The sequence below is a fragment of the Bemisia tabaci genome, chromosome 7 (genome assembly GCF_918797505.1).
Source record: "Bemisia tabaci chromosome 7, PGI_BMITA_v3".
Classification (NCBI taxonomy): domain Eukaryota; kingdom Metazoa; phylum Arthropoda; class Insecta; order Hemiptera; family Aleyrodidae; genus Bemisia; species Bemisia tabaci.
This window is the reverse complement of record NC_092799.1, coordinates 2,122,303-2,145,635: the sequence shown is the minus strand read 5'-3', so window position 1 is coordinate 2,145,635 and position 23,333 is coordinate 2,122,303. Positions and strand designations below refer to the sequence as shown.

The following is a 23,333-nucleotide window of genomic DNA, read 5'->3' as shown; positions in this document are numbered from 1 at the left end:
TCCGATCCTTTGAAACGGGCGAGATACGTGCCTCCATTGAAATGTAAGAAAGAAATGAAAGATTGGACATTTTGTTGAAATATTTCATGAAATTTAATGATGCCGTGAAATATTTCATATTTTTCAGGGGCTAGAGTATGCAACTCGCACTCAAACACATAAAAATAGAAGAGAGTCACAATTTTCACATTTGGCGAACATGAAAAGGAACCGGTATCTTTCAATATCTTTCATGAATTTCTGAAATTTTTCACGTGAAATTTCAAGATTTTATTTTTCATGAAATTTTCCCACCCTGCCTTTGACTAACCGCTTTGGCTCCTGCTTTCTCCGATTATCGGCATAACTCTGCATTTATCAATTCGTCTGATGAATGATATTCGATCGCGAAAATTCGCCTCAGATCCTGATGCAGATAGTTTTACACACATATAACCCAGTTATACTCACGGTTATTCAATAATTGCGTGAAAATCCCAGAATTTTCGGTTCACGGTGGCAATATCGCAACGAGGAGCATCGGGACATGACCGATGCGAGTATAAAGAGCAAGGAAGATAGCCCATAAAACGGATTATTCCTGAGAAAGCGCTTGCATGGATTTCGAGCCATGTTTGTTTGGTTTTTGAAACCGCCAGACGCCGCCACGCCGCACCGCGGATCCCTGAACACGAAAAACTTTTTAAAATAAGATTCCGCGAAATGATTTTATGGCTCAGCTTCAGAACTTCAAGAAAATAGAGGGATAATACACTTCTGGACATTACCAAGGGTTTCAGCGCCCATCTCTCACCGCGAAACTGTTTAAAATAGGTTCGATGCGCATTTCTCTCATTTTCACAGCATGTTTGAAGATGTCCGGAATTTTATGAATTTCATTTGGACTACATTTTGCAGTCTAAGGAACTGCTATTTATGGATCCTTTACGAATGCACCTTTTTGCACGGGGAATCAAATGGCACATGTGTTATTTCCGAAATGTCGTAGAAATAGTAGTTATATTTTGGAAAATGCAGATTGAAATCACTTAGTGAACTGAGAATATTCTCAATTTCTGAGATGTAAATCAGACCACATTTTGCCATAAGAAACTAGTATTTCCCTCCATAAAAATTGAATTTACTGAGAAAATTTTGAATTATTTCTCCTCAACATTTTCAGTCAATACTATTTGTAACTTAAACTAAAATATCTGAAAATTTCTAGGGAAAATATACATAACTCCCCTATGAAATGTAGGTTATATCCGCGGAAATTTGGCAACCCCCGAATGTTCATACGGCGTTGTTCCTTAGCACGGCAGCATTGTAAGACGCAGGTAAATCAATCTGAGGGCCACAGAAGGGAAGCGCCTTCAATTTTCGGAACGCAACACGCGCATCCATCGAGCACGAATAGTTGCATGCGGGTGTTGAGTTGAAATGATCGGTGAAGCTCCAGCCAATGTTTTTCACTAAGTTCCTGCGCTTCGCTTCTGAGGTTTGTCGTATTGATTCTTTTAAATTGAACGACGCCCAGTTCGACAACAACGAGCAAATGCTATTCATGCAACAAAGTTGTCCGGCGGAATGAAATACCGCACAGCCGGACGCCTGGCGCACAGTAGATTTCTACTATCACTCATTCTACCCCATCTAAATGCGACGAGCCACTTGACGGAGTGCGAATTACAGCAATTAAATGTTTGTTCACGAAAATATCACGTAAAACACGATTTGTGCGATAAAAATAATTGATAAAATCTAGAGAGAGCCGTAAGTACAATAATGAAGTTTTGAAAAATGGGCTCAGTTGCGTCTTATTGAAAGAAGCCTCCGTTCTTTGTCAAACACGGAGAAAATTAAATTGCTGGCTTAACAATTTAATATGCTAGAATAAAGTGACTGCAACGTTTCAACGTAGATTTTACAACGAAAAAATGCTACTTTAACCACTATTGTAAGATAATTTAACCACGGGGGTGGTTAAAATAGCATTTTTGTGTAGTAAAATCTACATTGAAATATTGCAGTTACTTTTTTTTAGCAATTGAATTGTTAAATCAGTAATTTAAGTTTTTCTGTGAATTGCCACCAATCATCCGATGGGCTTTCGGAAATCATTTGAATGATTAAAAATCGACGAATATTATTTTAAAATATGTAGAAAAGGTCTTTTTATGTTCTTGCGAGGTAAGGCAGCCGTAAGTGCTATCATCTGCATGCTTTCGTGGTTGATTTTCCGATACACAGCAAGCAAATTTTAAGTCTATAACTTGGTAGAAGAAGGCACCATTTTACTTAATATTTCAGCACTCATTAACTCTCTGGTGGAATATTGTTCCTTACGGCTGTTTTGTCCAAAACAACGTCAATTTTTTGTCTTCTACGGCTTTTCCTCGCTTTTATGGGAAGAAGACGCATGTTGCACGTTCTGCTGTTTCAGTGATTTCATCTAAATTACATTAGACACATTTAGAAACTCGACTTCCGAAATTTGAGAGGTACGATTTTTTTTGCTGTCACTGCAGATTTGGTGAGACTCCTATCCACACAGTGCTTTTCCTTAGGAAAAACGCCGTACAAGCCAAATTCTTCCAAATTGTTGCCAAATTTCTTCTTTGAAAATATTTATTTTTGAAGAAACATTTGAATATTTCTCCTTGACATTTTCAGATATTTTAGGTTAAATTACGAACGAAATCCTGTGAAAAATCAGAGGAGAAATGTTCACAAGTTTCCCCGAAAATTCGTGATTTCGACTCCTCCGGCCAAAGTATCACAAGCGCGTTTAAAAAATTTCCTCCGCCATTATATTTTTCCACAGAGAAATTGTTCAACGAAGTTGTCCAAAAATTTCGCTGAATTTTCTTTGTGATGCCGATAAAATCCAATGAAATTTTCAAACAGATTCAATCAACAATTTTTCTATAGAAAAATAAAATATTGACGGGAATTTTGAAACGTCGCATGGCGCGCGTGATACTTTGGCCAGAAGGTGACGATTAATGCCGACAAGTTTTTCTGAAAATTCGTGCCGAGTTTCTGTCCGAAAAAAGTTCCGAAAATTTGTCGAGGGAAATTTGGCAAGGCTTGATTGTAAATACGGGGTTCTTACTTACTCGGAAAAAAAGTATCACAATCCATACTATACTTCCAGCCGATTTTGGCGCCATATATCAAGAGTAGTTGCACAATCCAGAGGTATAGTTAAGTTGACTAAAAGTGTGGTTGGATTAACTATACCGTTGGCTGGTGCCTTTACACTTCCAGCTGGTGCAACTACTCTTATGGTTGGCGCCAAAATCAGTTAGAAGTATAGTTAAGATTATGTTACTTTTTTTTTATAGTGTAGCACGATACACGGAGAAAAAGACCTCGTGCGTGGGACCCGAAGTTTAGGTCATATGGATCTCTGAAGTTTTCAGATTGAGCATCTGAACACTTCAGGTCTAGCTGTCGAGGTTCGGATCACACATCTGAAACTTCAGTTCTTACATCCGAAGTATTTCGGTCTTCACATCCGAAAAACTTCGGTTCTCACATCTGAAGTACTTTAGATGTAAGAACTGAAGTTTCAGATGTGTGATCCGAACCTCGACAGCTAGACCTGAAGTGTTCAGATGCTCAATCTGAAAACTTCAGAGATCCATATGACCCATATGACTTCGGGTCCCACGCACAAGGTTTTTTTCTTCGTGTAGGATGGAGATTCCTGGACGACGGATCCAGTTTGGAATGGATGGGGTCCACCGTGCGGCGGTTCGTCCGGCGCGGGCAAGCTCGGGCTGAGGTCATCAAAACATTCCTTTTGACGGGTGTATTATCGAGTAATTAGCCAGCGAGTACGAATCGGATCGGCCCGATATCAAGTGGGTTGCAGGTTCTGCGTCTGCGCCGCGCGCCCGACAGGACAATCCCCCGGGAACGATCCTCGGGCAGACGCGCCCAAGAACCACGTATCCCTGCGGGAACTCTACGGGGAGTTGGGCGGTTTCTTCTCGGCGGCTCCGCTCCAGCTCGATGGCAACGCCGAGTCGCAGCGCTGCGCACACCTACACAATCAAGGTTACTATTGCGCATACTACTAGTACTACTATTACTACGAGCCGACCGTTATCTCCTCCCCCTCCCTCCCCCGCCCCGGGAGGTGTGTCCCTCGCCATCTCCCGCTTGTTTTCGTCCGCGGATTCGGAGTTGCTCACCTCCACTCCCGTCCTAAGGAAGAACGCCGTATCAACATTCCAGAGTTGCCGAACTTCCTCCGATTAAATATTCATTTTTGAGGAAAGCTGCGAATATTTTTCCTTGAAATTTTCAGAAACTTTAGGTGAAATTGCGAACAAAATTATCTGAAAAATTGGGAGGAAAATATACTTTAGTTTACAAGGAAATTTACATTTTATCGAAGGAAATTTGGCAACGCCTGAAGGTTCATACGGCGTTTTTCCTCAGCACGGCAGTCTACCTCTTCGGAGGACCTCTCGTGCCATGTATTGTCACAGAGATTACATAGTTTCTAAGGTTTTTTGTAGTCTTTCATCCCGCATTCCGCCCCTCCGTTCATTCCCTCTATCATTCCCTGCGTTCCTTGCGCTACCTTCAAGGCCCTTCTCCATTTCAGTGATTTCTTTATTTGTTTTATTATTTCGGCTTCCATAATTATTTTCAGTGTTTCATGTTTGCAACCCAACGACGTGATCCGTCACCTATCGGCCAAAGTATCACGAGCGCCATGCGATGTTTCAACATTTTTGCCGTCTTTTTATTTTTTTACAGAGAAATTTCTGGTTGAATCTGTTTGAAAATGTCACCGAATTTTATTGGCAGCACAGAAAATTCAGTGAAATTTTCCGACAGCTTTGACGAACAATTTTTCCATTTTAAAAAATGAAATGGCGGCGGAAATTTTTAGTTAAAAAATTGAACGTCGCATGGCACTTGAGATACTTTGGGCGGAGGGTGGAGTATAAACTTGATCGACTATATCCTGCTCCATTCCTGTCCACCCCATTTTCTTATTCTTCTCCTTCTTCTCTATCACTCATCCCGTCGTCCTCTCCTTCTTTCGCACTTCTCCTTTTTGATACGACCACGGATATAAGTAATTTAAAGTTTCATATATAATTTCTGCTGAATTTTATTCGTATTTTAATCGAGTATACTTGATGATTTAAAGGAGAGATATTCATAGATTGTCGGAAAAATACAAATTTTACCGGGGCAATTCCGAACTCATACGGAGCTATTCTCTAAGTCTGACTGTGTAGGCGAATATCTGTACGGAAACATCGTCTCGCTCAGCGTCGCGCCGTGATGAGTTTAAAATGGATATCTTTAAATTAAAATCCACCGTGATATGAGCCCTGTACTGCATGTATTTTTATGGATCTTAGAGCTCACGTGAGGGTAAACCTAGTTCCTTTCGATTCAAATACGTCCAAATCTCCTTCAACACCAAGTCAGAGGCGCCCCTACCGTTCCATAAACTCAACCCGATCGTCGATCACCCCTCAGTTAAAGTCACCTATCCACTCGAAGTTCTCACTGCAGATACGTGATTTTACAAATAAGGGGTGAAAAGGGGGAGAGAGTGATTTAGAGGCAGAAGTAGTGGTCAAAGGTTACACAACGATTAAGTCTGCGAGCGGTAGATTTGGCGGCGAAATTCTCGCAGAAAGAGCGTAACTACTCATCGAACTGAGCCGTAGCGTTCGCAAGACTACCTTATTCCGCAGGCTCGCACGGAAATTGAGTTACGCTGTTTGGACGGTTCAGCGACGAAGTATGCGTTTTACCGTGGTGACATGAACGAACGTCGTTCTTCTGACGTAAGGGCGTCAGCGGCGCGACGTGCTTTGCGATAAATCGATTGATCTGCCCATTAAATCTGAGGAAAAGGATCGATTATCGGGGTGTTGGCAACGAACACCTTAATAATCGATTCTTTATCAAAGCCTCAAATGGGGAGATATCGATATATATCGAAGCACGCCACGCAACTGAAGGGCGTATCTCAATTTCCATGGGAGCCCCGGAAAGTATGGAATTATATGGACAGCAGGGCTCACGTCGAAACTGAGATAGGCCCTTGCGTTAGAGGAGCGCCGACATGAGCGAAACACGGACAGGGAAAAACAGGAGACCTATTAATATCCGCACCGTCTCGCGCTCTCGTGTGCTAAGGAAAAACGCCGTATGAACGTCCGAGCGCTACCACATTTACAATTTTAAAACCTTCATTTTTCCAAAAGTTACGAGTATTTTCATTCTAATTTTCAAAATATTTTAGATTAAATGTTGAAAAAAATTGGCCGAAAAACGGGAGGAAAAATATCCGCAAGTCTCCCTGAAAATTCATATTTCATCAAAGGAAATATGGCAACGTCTAAATAAGGCTCATAAGGCGTTTTTCCTCAGCAAAGTAGCGCTCACTTTCGGCCAGACGATCCGGACAGGGGCATTCGTGGAAAGGTAACAACTCTCCCAGCATGGTCGTACACAAAAAGTTTCAAAATATATTGAAAAACATGATCTTTGTTCTGGATATTTTTATAGTAAGGGTATAGGCCCTGGCCTCAGAAAGATCCATTTCAGATTGGATTTTCTTGGAAATTCTCCCGCAATTTATGGAGCATTTTAAAATTTATTTTTTATTATGCCACATTTTTTTTTTGGAGCTTTTAGAATCCGGAAACATGACGGATGTTGTATGCGTCGCAGGACACAGAACACAATAATCGATTAGTGCGTAAATAGAAAAGCGTACAATTATTGTCCACTTGATAACGTGCAAATTTAAGTATTCTGATACTTGCTATCTCACCAAAATGTCTTTCAGAACACGATTTACTCAATGAAAATTACCGAGTACAACCCCTAACTAGACTGTTCCCGTTGTCACTTTACATTGGTCACGGAAATTTTGAATTCCTCCTCAGAAGAAAGATAATAGTCTACTTGAACAAATCGCGTACTCCAGCGGTTTTGGCAGGGTTCATTCTCCGCCTCATATTTTTCATAGTGTCAGCAATGTGCAACAGCTGAGCCGAATCACCGAGATTGAGGTTGAGGTTGGCATATTTTCTCACCACAAATACTGTTGTGGTAATTTTAAGTGCGCGCTTTGGCTCGCGTCTGCGGGAAACTTGAATTAACGCATCGAAAAACGTTAAACACCTCAGTCAGGAGTTCATTTCAGTATAATTTTCGTTGCGCCAATTGTGTTCTACGAGAAATTTGAGGAAAGAAACGTGTATAGATCAAAATGCTTACATTTGCAACATGATTAGTGGCCCATTCAGAGATAAAGTAAAAAGATTAGAATTCTGATCATTTTGTCTTTAATGTGAATGGGCACTTTTGCCTTCGTAAATGGTAGCAACAGGCACGCTCAAGAGAGCTTGTAGTGAAATTTACCTTAGTTGGGTTACGATCGGATAGGCAACTAAACTAACTCCGTGACAAAGCGTAGAGTATATCACAAAAGATGAAGGCGCTTCAAGCGGAGATCATGCTTTTGAAGGTCCTCACGCTTCGAGCCTTCACTATCCCGATGCGCATTATTGCAATTCATCGAAACAACCCGGGATTCGCCTGCTTCCTGTGACAAATGTAAACGAGTCAAAATGACAGAAATTGATAAAATTGTCGCGGCGGCGGTGGTAGACAGTGCATGTGGCCACGGTACAACCGGTCCATCCAAGACAAAGTTATGTAGCAACTTTTTAAGCTGCAGTTTCGCTGCAGCCACTATCTATAATAACTGGTGACACCAACGGCGATTAGCTTTGAAAGTTTCGATAGTCAAATCCCCGCGGATTCACAACGTTCCAATTAAACTTCATGGTTCTACCCAGTTTCACCATTCTGCTTGATCATTTTTTAAAAAATAGAAAAAATGACACCAACAACGATATAATCGTTTAATGTAGTCGTCGCACCCTTTTTCGATGTGCCACATTATCATTGAATTTTTAGATTCAGGCGGAAGGAAAGTTTAATGAAATTTTCTAATTTATTTTAACCCACAACCATTTCTTAAAATAAAATTTTCCGAGGAAAAAACTTTATAAAACCCAAAATCCTAATCCGTAAGAGGGACAGCAGTTCAACTTAGCGTCACCTCTTCCCACCATCATGGAACCTCTGACATTTATTATTGATTTCTTAATATTTTAATCGCTGTTGTCACGTTGAATTTTTCATTATTTTTGATCGTATACAAGAAACACGACCTCAGCGCCAAAAAAATACAAAAAAACCTAAAATTGAGTTATTGGCACCATTGCCTTTTGTAGTACTTTGCGAAAATTTCAATCGAGAGATTCTTCTGAAAATCAAGCCGAACTGTTGTTTTGACGGAAGGAAGTTTGCAGCTCAGAAAACGCAGTGCAGAGGAAAGCGTGGATGAGTTTTCTGGCAGCGAAATTTCAAACTCCAATTTTTCGACCCACCTTGTCGAAAATCTATCCTGAAAAATTAAATTTCGCGCCCTAGGGTCCTTCTCCCACAGACGGGCTCATTACATTGCTTTTATCACTACCGCGCCAAGGGAGAATGCCCCATGATCATTCCTAAGTAGCCATTACACTCGCCACAATATTGATTTTTGAAAGAAGTCATGAATATTTTTCTTCGACATTTTCCGATAAGCTGGGTTAAATTGGACATATTTCTGCTAAACGGAACTATGTGCATTATGCCCTGTTGTGCATATGTTCTTATGCACTGAAAAAAAATTCTCGGCGTTTTTACCAAGGTTCGTTGGTACTTTTACCATCTCACTTTTTTTACCAAGTATTGGTAATTTCACCATGACAGACTGGTAAGCTTACCTAAAAACCGGTATTTTTACTGTTTTTTTCAGGTAAGAATACCAATTTTATTGGTAATCAATTCCCGGTAACTTTGCCATTTTATCTCGGTAATTCTACCACAGTCGATAAAAAATATTGGCGTTTTTACCAAGGTCCAGTAAAATTACCGAGAAAGTTCAATAATTTTACCGAGATTTCTCAGTAAAATTACCAATTCTATAAATGGTAAATTTACCAAGAAAAAACTGGGATCAAATAGAACCCTGAATTCTTGGTAATTTTACCCTTTTCTTAGTAAATACACCGAGATTTTTTTTCAGTGTGGGCCTCAGGGTGCATGTCTTAATGCACTTAGTTCCGTTTGGCAGAAATACGTCCAATTGTAAATAAAATTTCATCATAAATGCAGAATAAATCATGCGTAATTTTCGAAAAAAATCAAATTTTTATCGGCATACATAATTTTTTTTTCTAATATCCGAATCAGCTTAAACGCCGAAATGTGTATGGAAATACGGAATGTTGTTTGCTTAAGCTGAAAAGTGGCATTTCAATAATCTCTGGGAGCATCTTATGCAACTCGTAAAAATTATTTGAGAGTTCGTTAAGAAACCTTTGAAATTGACGCATGGTATTTTTTCAAAATTTCGATTTTACCCTCTCTACGTGTTCTATGCTGATCTAAGCCCATTTTAGAAGTTTTAAAAATTTCACGAAATCCCACGAAAGTTCCTAAAATTTCATTGTATACTGTTTCACGAAATTTTGCAAGAGCGTTTTGTCTTAGCGAGGTGGGAGTAAACAAATTACGGTAGAAAAAAGGGGTTTCGGCCGCCGATCTAGGTGAGAATGAAGCTTTTGAGTCTGTATTTAGCACAGAGGCGGATCCAGTAATTTGGCAACATCTGATTTTCTCCATTTAAATCCATATTAAATAATCGATTCTTGTCGGAGCACCTGGCTTCTCCAAAGAATCGATACATTTCCATGGGTTCAAGTGGAGAGAAACAATATTGCCAAATTGCTGGATCTGCCGATGACTTGGCAGCGTGGTCGAAGACGCCTTGGTGAAGATCCGCCAGTTCATAGTCCTCCTGAAAGGCTATTAATAACTTTTTCAGACTCTTAAATGTCAAGACTCGCTGCAACCGAAGCCCATATCAATGCCACGCCGCGGCTGTCTTCAATTATGCACCTTCGCCTTCGCGTAAATAAAATCCTTGGCTCTCCAGCGCCAGCTCTGAGGAAAAACGCCGTATGAGCCTTTAAACGTTGCCAAATTTCCTTCGACAAAGCAAAAATCCTCTGGCAAAGTTATGGATACTTTTCTTCCCCTTTCTCAGATAAGTTGCGCGCAACTTAACCTAAAGTTTTTGAGATTTTAAAGGAAAGATTTTCATACCTTTCCCCAAAATTAAATGTTTTATCGAGGAAATTTGGCAACATTCAAATGTTGATAAGACGTTTTTCCTTAACACGGTGGTCTGCGTATCATATCCGCACTCTCCACTTTTTCTAGGCATATCCCTATCATCCGCCCCATTTTTGGTACAACCCCCATTTTTTTACAAATCGATAGCTAAAGTGCGAAACCACGTATGGGTAACGCTGCGTAGCAAGAAACTTGTTTCAAAATGCTTGTGTTTCTACCTTGTCTACTGACCCATTAATGGGCCTCTTTGAAGCATCTTGTTCGTATGTGGAGAAGAGGCGTAAGGTGATAAATTGCGATTATGCGAATCTGAGCGTTGACATCCGAAAGTAACTTTTTCCAGCCGGATCCCGGTCAGACCCCACGTGCTTCGCTCAAAAAAAAAAAATAAATAAATAAATAAATAAAAATTCTCAAATCAAATTCAAATTCTCGGTTCGGTCCTTTTTGGCTGGGAGTTCGAAAAAGGCTCGAGGACTGCTAATCCTACCATCGCGGCGAATGATGTAAAGTGATAATTGGACGTGTTTATTCTAAACGCACTATGTACAAATGAAACAAATTCTGCCTTGCTAAGGAAAAACGCCGTATGAACATTCGAGAGTTGCCAAATTTCTCCAAATAAAACATGTATTTTTGAGGAAGGTTGTTCATATTTCTCTCTGAAACTTTCAGATATTTTAGATCAAATTGTGAACAAAATTATCCGGAAAATGTGAAGAAAAATGTTCGCAATTTTCCAAGAAGATTCGGTTTTTATTGAGGTAAATCTGGCAACGTCTAAAAGCTCATACGGTGATTTTCCTTAGCACGGCAGTATTAAGCTATTAAATCTTATGCACATAGTTTTTTTTTATTTAATTCATTCGTACATAGTTCCTTTTAGCATACATAAGTCCAATCGACATTCCGTAATTGAGACACGATCCGCGCTTTATCACTGGAGCACGAACCGCGGTCCTCTCGATTACAATTAGTGCCTTTGAGCTCCTGCCCGCCCGAGCCACCCATCCTAACTCGTTAACAATGCCACTGTGCACTGAAAAGATGAAAAGAGAAAAAAGAACATTGAACTTATTAATTCTCAGGGAAAGATTCTTGGTGCCTTTCATAAGTCACCGGCTTAATTTTGCGTTATAGGTCAGTTTTATCAACTTTCATGTTTAATTCATTGTGTATAAAGTAAACCAAGTTTCAAGGAATTCGTGATACACAAATTAAACTCCGAATTCGCTCAAATTGCACCCACTGAGTTAATGGCGAACTTGAATTCTGATTCTCGTTTCTCACCCCACAGTCATTGCCAATACGAACATTGTACTTTCTCCCTTTTAATAATTGCACCACACAGATATGTTTGGCATTTAGACGAGGCCGCTGCACTGCGGCTGGGCCCTTTGTTGTGAAATTCATGTACTTTCAAGTCACTGCACATGGAACAAAAATCCAATTTTCTCCCAGATTTTGCAATCGCTTAAATAGACCTCGCAGTTCAGACCAGCGCCAAAAAAGCGCCAGTTAAGTGAGTTAACAGTCACTCCACAATAATGAAATTGTGATGAGAAAATGTTGTCGGGTGGTCATAACTATAGGTCCTTTAATATTTTCGGAGAGTGGAAGGAAAGGCTTTCTTGTTGGATCTAGGAAGGAGGATAAGTTAGGCTAATTTTTGCAATAGGGAACTATGATACGCTCATTTCACAAAAAAACGTATGCCCCATTAGTTTCCATAACCAGATAAGTGCTTTTGTGGGTAAGCTAAAAATAGTAGTTCTTTATCACGGAATTTAGTTCGGGCACGGTGTTTTCTAACGGATGATAAAATCAGTATGCGTTGTTAAAGGGTGTCGCGATAACGCACACTTTATCCTCCAGATGCATAAACTGCGCCTTCATCCTGAGAAATAGGTAGGTTTTAAGCGCGGAGCATGAATTACACATTTTGAGAACTTTAGCAACCATGGATAGAAACTTCGCTTCCACTGTCGAGACGCGCCAATCTTAAGCGCTAATTAAAATTAATGTTCCGAAAGGAAAAGTATGAGCAGAGTCACAGAAGGGCTCTCTCAGTGTCTTTGGGCCCCCCTCCGCAAGTCAGAATATGTTTGACGGATTTTAATAATGGCTTTTCTTCGTCGCCTTAAATCGTCGGAGAGTTTGACGCTTAATCCACGATAAGGGCTAAAGAGCTTGTTTTGGTTAAAATCTGCTGCTATCTTTCCTACATTTTGCAGTTCTAGCATCTTGCTCACGCAACCAGTGCGTGCGAGATTGAAAATTTAAAAGAGAGTAATTTTTGGTGTTTCAATGAATGATGACGGAAATGTTTAATGACTGTGACCTCTTATGAAGATGCAGTTTACGTTCATCGTGATAAGTCTCATCCAAAACCAATTAGTGGCAAACCACGTATCTCTATTGCAGCGTTTCAAAATTTCCGCTCCTGTTTTATTTTTTTGAAGAGAAGGAAGGAATTGTTTGTGTTTGTGAGTTGTGAGGAATTCAGCGTTTTGTGATTGTTGCACACTTTTTCACACCCAGAATGTTAAATCAGCATCCTTTTTTTTTCGGTGTATCTTAAAATTTGCAAAACCCGCGGTGTGTTTTCTTCCATATTTTGTATATCATGAAGTGGCAATCATGATACTCCTTTGCAAGGCTCCACTTCCGAAGTTACACTCCTGAATTTCACTCAAGGATTCCCTAAAATTGTCCCTATTATCATACTTTAAAAGGGTACCCTTAAACCTCCCTCAGTTACAATGGAAATCATATGGACATATTTCTGCCATACGGAAGTATGTGCATTATGACGCGGGCTCTGTTATGCATATCGACGGTGTAAGTCGGCAATCACATAACTCGGTTTGCGACGTCGCAGACCTCCTGTCATAGTTTATTTTTTAAACGGAAAACTAATCAACCGAAATTCTTTGAAACTGCCGTGATTTTTCTTCACTGTGCGATGAAAATTCTGCAAAAACTTCAAGTAGTGATGTCAAATTGTTCTCCTTTAAAAAAATAACATAGAGGCGGAGATTTTCAGACACCGACTTACACTGGCGATATATTCTTTTGGTGCTCAGGGATCATGTCTTAATGCGCACAGTTCCGTTTGGCAGAAGGACGTCCATATGGGGCCTCGTTAAGGGAAGGAGCTTTTTAACGAACGACGATCAGTGGCGTGGCGTGAACAATCGATTATCGGTATTTCCCCATTTGAAGCTATTGTAAAGAATCGATTATTATGGTGTTGGTTACGAACACCCTGTCTATCGATTCTTTTCCATAGGTTTAAATGGTAGATTAATCGATATATCGCAAAGCACGCCACGCCACTGCTCTAAATACGAGTCGACCCCGAGTGCGGAGTCTCTGAGTTATACTGTCCATGGTCTTATCAGAGACTTGCATTTTCTACCGAATACTTTAGTTTTCTCGACTGAAATTCAAGGCTAAGTTTCCGTGGCCGAGACTTAAGTAGGGCATAATAATGGAAATTTCTTCGCGTGGGCTCGAGCCGGGCGTCAAAATTCCGTGGAGCGATTAATGCGAAACGCACCGGGACCAAGTCTTGCCAGCTCCAGACAGTCTGCGACCGAAAGTCGTTTAATTTCCTTCACAAATTGATTAGGTCTAGACACTATAAACAAAAAAGAAATCCGCTGTAAACGGAGGGGCCCGGCCCACGACGTGTGTGCACACTGCACACCCGGTAACGCTCCCGTCCTGAGCAAAAACCTCGTATGAGCATTCAAATCTTGCCTGATCCCCACTCGGAAAATAATCGTTCTTCAAGAAAGTCGTAAATATTTCTTTTTGGAATTTTCAGACTTGTTAGATCGAATTACGAAGAAAATTCTGTGTAAAATTAGAAGAAAAATATTGAGGATTTTTCCCAATAAATCGTGATTTGTCCCAAGGAATTCGGCAACGTCTGAAGGCTTGTATGAGGTTCTTCCTCTCCAGAGTCCGATGTTTAATGAATCGGTACGAGGAGGAGGAAGCGTGCGGAAGGAGGACGGAAGGGAGGGCGGCTAACGAAAAAAGAGGGAAAAAGCCGAATGCATGGAACAAAGGGAGTACATTTTGTAATGAATAGAAAGAAAATAGAGTAGGATGAACGAAAATAACCTTTAGATCCAGTTAAATTTAGGAAATGGGAAGTCTGCCACAGTTACCTTGACGACAAAGCTCCGGTCCCTTGAGCCTCGTGAGCGGGTCCCCGGTCCACTCGAGTTTCTCGGCTCTGCCAAAAATCCTCTCATAAGTTTTGAGGGGCGACGTGACTTTGATTCAAGGAAATCAGGTTTCATCCTCGCTTCCTTTCGCGCCGCTTCTTTGAGATTAATTGCGCCTAATCACATCTCTTCCTCGAGACTGGTGACACCCTTGTCAAAAGGAGCGAGCTCTTCATTCTAACTCGTAGAGAAAGCTATAGGTAAAGGAGACGAAGGGAAATGCAGCAATCCCATTCGTTGGAACGGGTCACTGCAGACTTGCAAACTTAGGGGAGTGATGGTTTAATTGTAGGATCTCTAGTGAGTTGCCGTTAGTTACTTGTGACTCTTGTCCACCCTGGTAAAAATTGGCAGTAGAATGTGTGTTCAAAAATACTATAGACGTAAAGCCGGCTGTAAGATTTCCAATAGCTTCTGTAGCCGGCTGTACAATTTCTTAGAGCCTTTTTATAACCGATGGCGACTAAGCGACAGCCAGACGATAAAGTTTATGCTAAACGTTACTAAATACGGATACTAGGACTTAGTTAGTTTTTGGACTACCGCTCTCTTTTTATGCTGTAGTATCTTGATTTATTTTGCGAGGAAAGCTCCGTAATTTTGAAGAATGCCTGTCATTCTTAATATGTTGGAGCGCCTTAAATTTTTTATGATACTGTGCAATACCTCTGGTGTGAAATAGTTGCTTCAGACGTTGTGGCACGCTGCGGCGGCGCGGCGGGCGGGCAGACTGCAGAGAGCGCGAAACGCGCATCGGCGCCTACAAACCTAACAGGGATACTTCACGCATTGCGCAATGCGTGAAGTATCCCTGTTAGGTTTGTAGGCGCCAGTGCGTCGCCGCTCCGCTTTGTGTTAGGCTCTAATATTTAATCTCGCGGAGTCAGCGTTTTTCAACTCATGATTTTGAAATGTTTGCACATCCTGTATGGATTATTCTCATTTTAATTGATGAAAAGAAATATGTATTAAAGGAAAATATAATGTGTGTTTTGTAAATATTAAGGTGGTTCCGTATCAAACTTAATGATTTCCAAAGCACACGAATTTCTACACAATTTCTTATAGCCTTTTATAGGCAATGGCGATAAAGTGTAACCAGTGATAAGTGTTCTTGTTACCTTCAGTCGCGGCTGAGGATGGGAGCTAAGCTCCCGAAACGCGTCCCGGTTATTTTATACAATTTTACGCAAGTGAGTGTGTTTTATCTTTGTGTTTTTTAAATAATTTTTTTTAAAGTGTAAAGCCCGGCGATAGGAACTATAGCCCGACTGTATACTTTTTTATAGCTTCGTATAGCCCGGCTTTATGATTTGCTCCGCTTTCTACAGCCAGCTATATGATTTTCAGTAGCCTTCTTTATTCGGCTATAAGAACTCCTATGGTATTTTGAAATGCAGCTCGTATCGTCGATTTTTACCAGGGCAGTGCAATCACCCCTTTCCAAAAATCAAATTCTTCCAGTTTACCTTTGTTTCCTTTCTCTATTGCTTTGTCTATCAATTTCCTTGATCAGCCATCCGAGGATACACCCTCAGTCCACGCACGCAAATTTTCCGTCGAATTCAGCTTGGACTACTTTTTGCAATAAGAAACTACCTCTTCTATCGGGCGCATTTCAAGAACGGCTTTTGTGCCGTTAGTCTCCCCATATAAATAGGTGCTTCTATGGATGAGCCAGAAATAGTAGTTTCTTTTTGCAAAATGCAGTCCATTCAATTAGGATGTGATAGCACCACCCTGATGCAACTATTCCTGCTCAATGGGTGTCCTTGTTGTCCACTCAAAAAATGCAGGCGTCTTGACTTTCTTGTTATTTATTGTTCTGGAGATTAAATGGGCATAATCTGGATATTTCGCTGACTCTTTCTCGATTATGGTGAAAGCCTTGTTTAGCCAGGACCAGGCTCACCATTAAAAGCAATATTCTTCAATTTTGATCAAAATATGATGGCTCGTCAAATTATGCTCAATATGGAGTGCCATTATGTAGCATTTCTTGCCACACGGAACTTTTCTGTCAATATTCATTTGGAAATAATACGATATTAAGGTTTTAGGACCAATTATTCCCGACACACTTACTCTTATTTTGATGGGAATTGGTTCCAAAATGTGATCGTTCATCGAGGCACTAAAAATCTATGCAAGTAATGTAACCGGGTGAGGCAAAAGTTAAGCTCTGAATTCAAAGCTAAATTTTGTCTAACGATGCAGCGGTCAAGCAAAAACTCAAATAAAATTCGCTTGACCTCTCATGAATATCGGGGTGAGCTCTTTGCTAGGCGAGCTTTTTGCAAATAAAGGAGGATTGGTTAACCAATCGCTGGAATAAAAAAACCCGAAATTTAGGTGATTTGTATAAAAATCAACAAGGTTTCTTCAGGCGGATACTCGAGTTGAACATTTTCGGAAGGCGTCCCCAGATCACTGTGGATCCCTCCGGATTGAGAATGATGAAAATGACGGCAAGCAGCTACTTAAGATTTTGGCAGTAAAAGTCCTGGAGCAGGCTCCCCTTTGATCTATTCCCAAGTGGTTACAAATAAACGGTTTAATGAGCAAGCCTGCGACGAATAGCAACATCCACCCCTGCCAGATTGTGACGCAAAATCCCTCATTTCACCCCAATTTTCGAGGAATTTTCCACGGTCTGGCAAGCGTGCTCCCGTCTCCGCGACGGCACGTTGGCAACGGGCCACAGTTGCCGATCCACCTGGAATCGAACGGATTCCGCCTGGAAAAGCTCGACTTTCGGGCTCCGTCCGGCAAAGACCCGACGCAACGGAGAGCGACAGGTGTTGAGTGTTGACCCTTCGTTGCCTCGCTGGCGTCGCCTTATGGAGACGCACAGTTTTTTCCGAGAACCTACGTGGCCGTACAGATCTCCACTCCGGTGTTGCGATATTATGAGAGCTCCAGGCTGATTATTGAAATCGATCGACAAATCTATAGACAAAGGAGATGAAAGGAAAATGGAGCCAACATACTGGCTGAAATAGGTGGTTGTAAGCCTAAGGGAGGACTTGATGGACCAAGAATAAGATCTCTTGTGGGTTGCCATTAGTGTGTCTATTACTTGACTCTTTTTCCGTCGTAACCACCCGCTTCCACCAATAGGATCGCTCAATTTTCCTTTTGCCTCGTCTGTCTATCGCTATGTCTATCAATTTCAATACCTATCCCGCTTCTCTAAAAACGAAGAGGGGTTGAATTTGAATTTCGGATGAACGTTCAACGCAATCCAATACATTGTCATTGCACCCGGTTCAACAATTTTCATGAGCCGCTCCGTTAGCTCTCCGAGATTACTCTTTTAGGGATCCAGTTAGTAGTGTAACGTCCTAAGGCCTAGATACACCCGGCGATTAATCGCCGCGAGTGAGAGACGGAAGCCAATAAAGATCCTTGATTTCGATATATCGATGTCGATGGGTCGAAATCAAGGCTCTCCATTGGCTTTCGTCTTTCACTCGGCGATTAATCGCCGAGTGTATCTAGGACTTTAAGGGTTATGCAGCGCTGAACCAAGAGAGACCATGTTCGGGGAGCCTTTTGGCAAAACATAGTTTTGATGAGAAGGCGGAGGGGTCAAAGTTTGGAGCGTATGAAAATTGGATGGCGGCGGGAATGCGGACATTGAAACGGGCAACGCTGCCTCGGTTTAACCGTCAAGATTATTTCTGGGCTTAGGCCGAACGCACTCGTTCGGGAAAGCGCACGCCACGGACCTGGTGCAGACATAGATGGAGTTGGAGACACATTGACGCGCACCTCTGCCAGATTTAATGTCCAGCCAAATTAACTAAATTTACTTTCGTAACAAGATGCTAAGATAGTGCTGGGTCCACACTATTTTCGGGGACAGTAAGGCCAACAAGTCAAAAATTCAAATTGGAGTACAGAATTTCAAGCTCCAATGAGCCTTCTTTGAATGTGAACCCAACACAATTTTATCACCTCGTCACATAAAGTTCGAGTCAAATCAAAGTTTTCACCTAGTTTTTTTTTTTCTTGAGACCACGACCGAAGGTACTGTTTGCTATTCTCATGAAACCCGGAGAACTGCCGAGGTAATGGAAGACCCAACATGACTAATTGCAAGACAATCAGGAATGGATCTTGCGATGCCCGTACTCTTCGTATGAAGAACTGTCAGAGATGAGCCGCGGCGTTCATAGACAAAGGGAAAATGGAGGGATCATAATGGTTAAAACGGGAGGTTCTTGTCGACTAAAGGGTAAAATGATGGACTAACTATGGGGTCTCTTGTAGGTTACCGTTAGTTCATGGTATGCGCCCTTTGTCCATTGCAAGAATCCGTTTCAACCAATAAAATTGATTCATCTTCCTTTTGTCTTCTCTGTCTAGAGCTATGCCTATCGATGACAATAATGAGCCCCAGAAGTGTGGATGGATGCATGGATGTGGAGCGTGTAACCGGCTAGTGAGCGAGAGCCATGAGCGAGCCAAGGAGCGCTTCCATAGACAGCGCGCGACGGGTAGATGCTCGCGCGACGGGGTGCAAGGATTTTTAACTTTCATGTCGCTACTGATAAGGCCATTCACGTCGTCAACGTCTGTCGCAACGGGAAGGTTCGAGATCATTGCACCTGGTCGCGCGACCACATTCGCGTCGCGCGCTGTCCGTGGAAGCGGGGCTCGAGACGCGCATCTTGAAGTTTTTATCCCGTCCACCACTTTCGCCGCATGCTTCCAGCCCTCCGAGCCAGGGTTGCCGCGCCACAATCGCCCATAGAAACAAAGCTCCTTTATCCAGAGGATTTCACTAAATACTCCATACCCAAGTTTTTAACCTCAGGTGATCCAAGTCTCAAGTCATTAACGGAGGTTTCAGATGATCAAGGCCCCAAAAAGATCATAATTAGTGCAAAAATCAGACAAATTGCTAACCAAAGAAATGTTACTTTTAAATATGTCGAGCGGGCTGATTATTAAATGACGGACAGCGCGATGGACAAAGAAGACCCATGGAAAATGGAGCGATCTTATTGGTCAAAACGAGTGGCTCTTGTGGACTAAGGCGGAAAATGATGGACTAACCGGAGTCTCTCGGATGAGTTGACGTTAGCTAGTCTTCGAATAATCAGCCACCGGAATTCTCATTGCAACAACCCTCTCGAAAAATGTCTTTGAAGTAACATGAGCACTGTTTGGAACACTATTTTTTTTGTTTCAACGTAAAATTCCTGTCAAGGCATAATAGACAAATATTCCTGTTGATCCGAAAGGACACTCTTTCCAGTGCTGAGTTTAACAAACCGAACGATCGATTCGTATAACGGAACCTCTTTAATTCGTATGGCCAAACACGCGTTTTGTGCTACAAACCTCTTTTATTTAGATGGGCTCGATCCGAAAGTTCGATCAACGTTGACTTTGACGCACGAAAATGTCGATTTGAAGAAATGAACAGTTTGATTGGTACGAAGAGCCGTTCTTCGGTGGACAAGATGGATTTTTTCCTTTTTCTCTTTCTTTTCAATGTAGGAATTTGAAAGGAGGGATTTGCAGGGAGCACCGTCTCTCGGGCAATGGAACAACGGCGCGGTGCAACGGGGCATGGAGATGGGTAATCGGTGATCGGTGGATGTCGGCAGCGACGAGTCGGGCGGGCGGCGCGGCGCGGCGTCGGGCAACGAAAATGAGGATTTCGAGAAGGAAATGGTCAAAACGGCATTCTTGCGCCGCCGAGCGCACTTATAGGTTAGCGATTTTGAATTTGGCCGCGAGACCGACGACGCGACGACCGCGACAAACGCCGCACAGTGCGCAATCCCATCGACAAAAATCCAAAAAATTCACTTTTAAATACTCCAAATGTTGTTATGATAATCGTCACAGCACAATATTTCTGACACTAGGGTATACTTTTTTGTAATTTTCCTCCCAACGCCCGTTTAAATCCGTGTCATTGGCGGATCCAGCAAATTGGCAACATTGTTTTTCCCCATTTAAACCCATCGAAATGTATCGATGCTTGAAGGGGCCAGGTGCTCCGACAATAATCGATTATTTAACATAGGTTTGAACGGAGGATATCTGGTGCTGCCAAATTGCTGGCTCCGCCGCTGTAATAAATGTGGGTTTGAGGTGGAGGCTAATCCGATTGAAAAGGAACTGTCTTGTAAGAAACACACAGTATTTAAGTTGTCAACTTTAGATGAACTTTTCTCGAAAACTAGGGATATCTCTCCGGGTGGTTTTCATTTTCTCATTCTTTGGACACCCAACTTCAATGCTGCAAAAGAACTTCTGCGACTTTTTGCGACTATCGCAGATATTTGCATTTAAAAATTGGTCAAAATCAGGTTCAACTCAGCATTTTCCGTCGAATTGCGTCTCATAACGCCTAATTACGCGTATCTAGCGCTTAGCCACTTTTGTGCCAGCTCTCAGATACTGGAAAAATCAATATTCGTTGAACAAAGGTCCAGTGGGGTCAATTAAGTATCTCATGCCCTCTGTGGTTCCGTATGTCTATTTTTACGTTGGCTTTGATTTTTATCCACGCCGCTTATGAAAGTTCCGCACTGTGCGCCGGCTGCTCAGACGTCGCTTGACGTCCCACGTTGTCGCGTCACCTTCGAAAAACGCACCGTCCGGTACTTGACCGTTTATCCAGCCGCAAACAATTACGTATTAACAGAATCGGTCGTTCACTAAAAGGCTTAACTGCCAAATAATCAATAATTGAGTGTCTGGTGGTTTGGTGTTGCTTAGGCCCAGGTGCATCTCGTGGCAAGTGACGAGCAGAAACACAAAATTCTAAGGCTTTAAGATGTGGTATGTAGTAAGGCTGAGTTTGGTTGAATTTGTCCAAAAGGAGTCCCCACTTGTGTCGGCGACGTTCAATTAAATATAAATTCCACGTACATTTTTATGAAAAAAATAACCGTGCCGGTTTCGTTTCTTTAAATGAACAATCTATAAGAAAAGGAGAACAAAATAAAGAAACCTCAATCAAAAATCATCCTAAGTCGATATTTTTTTCTGATTTGATGTGGAGTGCATTCATCGATTGATCAATTGATAAGTTTAATTTTCTTTTGTTCTGTTTCAGGTAAGTTTTGCGAATCATTCATCAACCGCCGTCAATTTGTAAGTTTTCTCTTCATCTTTGTTTTTATGCTCTTTTTCGTAGAATCACGGCAAAGTTCAATTTTGTTTCTTTCTTCCCAAGATGTTCTGAATTAATTTAAGTGTCAGTCTAATTTGCTGGATCCGCCAATGGAGAATTCGTAAAAAAAAAAACCCTGGTGCGTTAGCCAAAATCAAGCATCCAATCACGTTTACCAATCTTCCAAGTTTCGGGTGGGCCCAGGGTCAGACTGGCGCGCATCTGAGAGCGTGGACCTTTGGCTGGTTAAAGGAGCGTGATGTGATAATTATATCCTGGTAGGACATCCCCTACGTGGAGAGGGGCTCAGAAAATGTTGGCAAAGCAGCACAAGTTTACGCTATTTTCAGGTTCAAAGTTTATTAATCGTACAGAGTAAAAATTGCAAAGGTAAACGTATTGAAGTAACCGACAGACTTCTGAAATTAAAGAAAACATAAAAAATTAAAGCCACTAGACGTATCCAAGCACCTTTATTTCCAAGAGAACCGAGCCAGTGCTACGGCTTACACGAGCTTAAGACGTGGGTCTGCAAATCCATCCTAAAAAAAAATCAGACAAGAACCTGAAAAAAAGAAAGAACAAGTATCACACAGCCGAAGGTAGGAGAGATGTGTTCGGGCCTCTTTTTTAGTTTTTCTCCTGAATCTGAGCGACACCTCATTGACAGCATATAGCAGAGCATTGAGAGCTCACGCTTCGCGTCATCGCGCCTTCAATTTTTCAAACGCAGCACGGACGTCCATCAAGCACGAATAGTTATATCTCTGCGCCGTCGTTAGCGCTCATCCTTTCCCTCGCTTTATTTCCATATTATGTTTGTTTGCGTTTGTCTTATTCGTTATGATGCGCTTCAAACTAGTAATTTCGAGTTTACGACTCACGCCACCGCGTCTTACATTTTTCATATGCAATGTGAACATACATCTTGCGCGAATAGTTGTATCGTGTTCACACTGTAGATGTCTCTTATTTTTGAATTTCGAGAGGAAGGTTAAGTTTGCCCGAGACATGCGAGATAAAGCATATTTCGGCAAGTGCTAGGCAGCATACAAGTACTGTCATGGATGAGTCAGAATGGACTAGAAAGGAACGAAACCACATCAGCTATTTCCAAAAACTAGGCAAATTTAATTTTTCACAAGAAAACGATTTTGCGGATTTTTATGAACATTTTAAGGAACATGCTTCGCACTTTGCAGAAAATTCTCTGAAATTTGCACAAAAATCCGCTCAACCGTTTTCACGAAAACAATTCACTCGGCCAGTTAAATATGAGAATAGCTGGTGTGACTTGATTCCTTTCTGCTTAAAGCGGTCCAAATAGTGGTTCTTTGCAAAATACAGGGTGTCCCAGGATTAAGTACGAATATTGAAGGAGTCAATTCTTTGGGTCAAAACGAGACGTTTTTGTGGTATAATTTTTTTTCCAAAAACACTTTCCCTGGTGGCCCCGTTATCTCCCTATTAGCCCCGTTTCTTTCCCTTTTATCTTGAAAACGATGGGTTATAGTGAAAAAACGCAGGAGGCATTCTCTGTACATTTTCACCGCTAAATCTAGTGGCGCCGTCAAAAATTAATTTTTGTCGCTGGAAACATTAATTTTGACCACCTCTAGGTTCGATTCCCCCTAAATCCCCCTTCAAATGAGTTGTCCTTTTTTTGGAGGTCAGCAATGAAAAGAACGCTAAAAACTACCCTCAGATACCAATTTTCATTA

At 41.6% G+C, this 23,333-nt stretch overlaps 1 protein-coding gene across 1 annotated transcript in view; it reads left to right on the top strand.

The window, feature by feature from the left end:
* The window catches only part of vn (membrane-bound neuregulin protein vein), a 160,116-nt gene that overhangs the window by 29,252 nt on the left and 107,531 nt on the right, over positions 1-23,333 (top strand).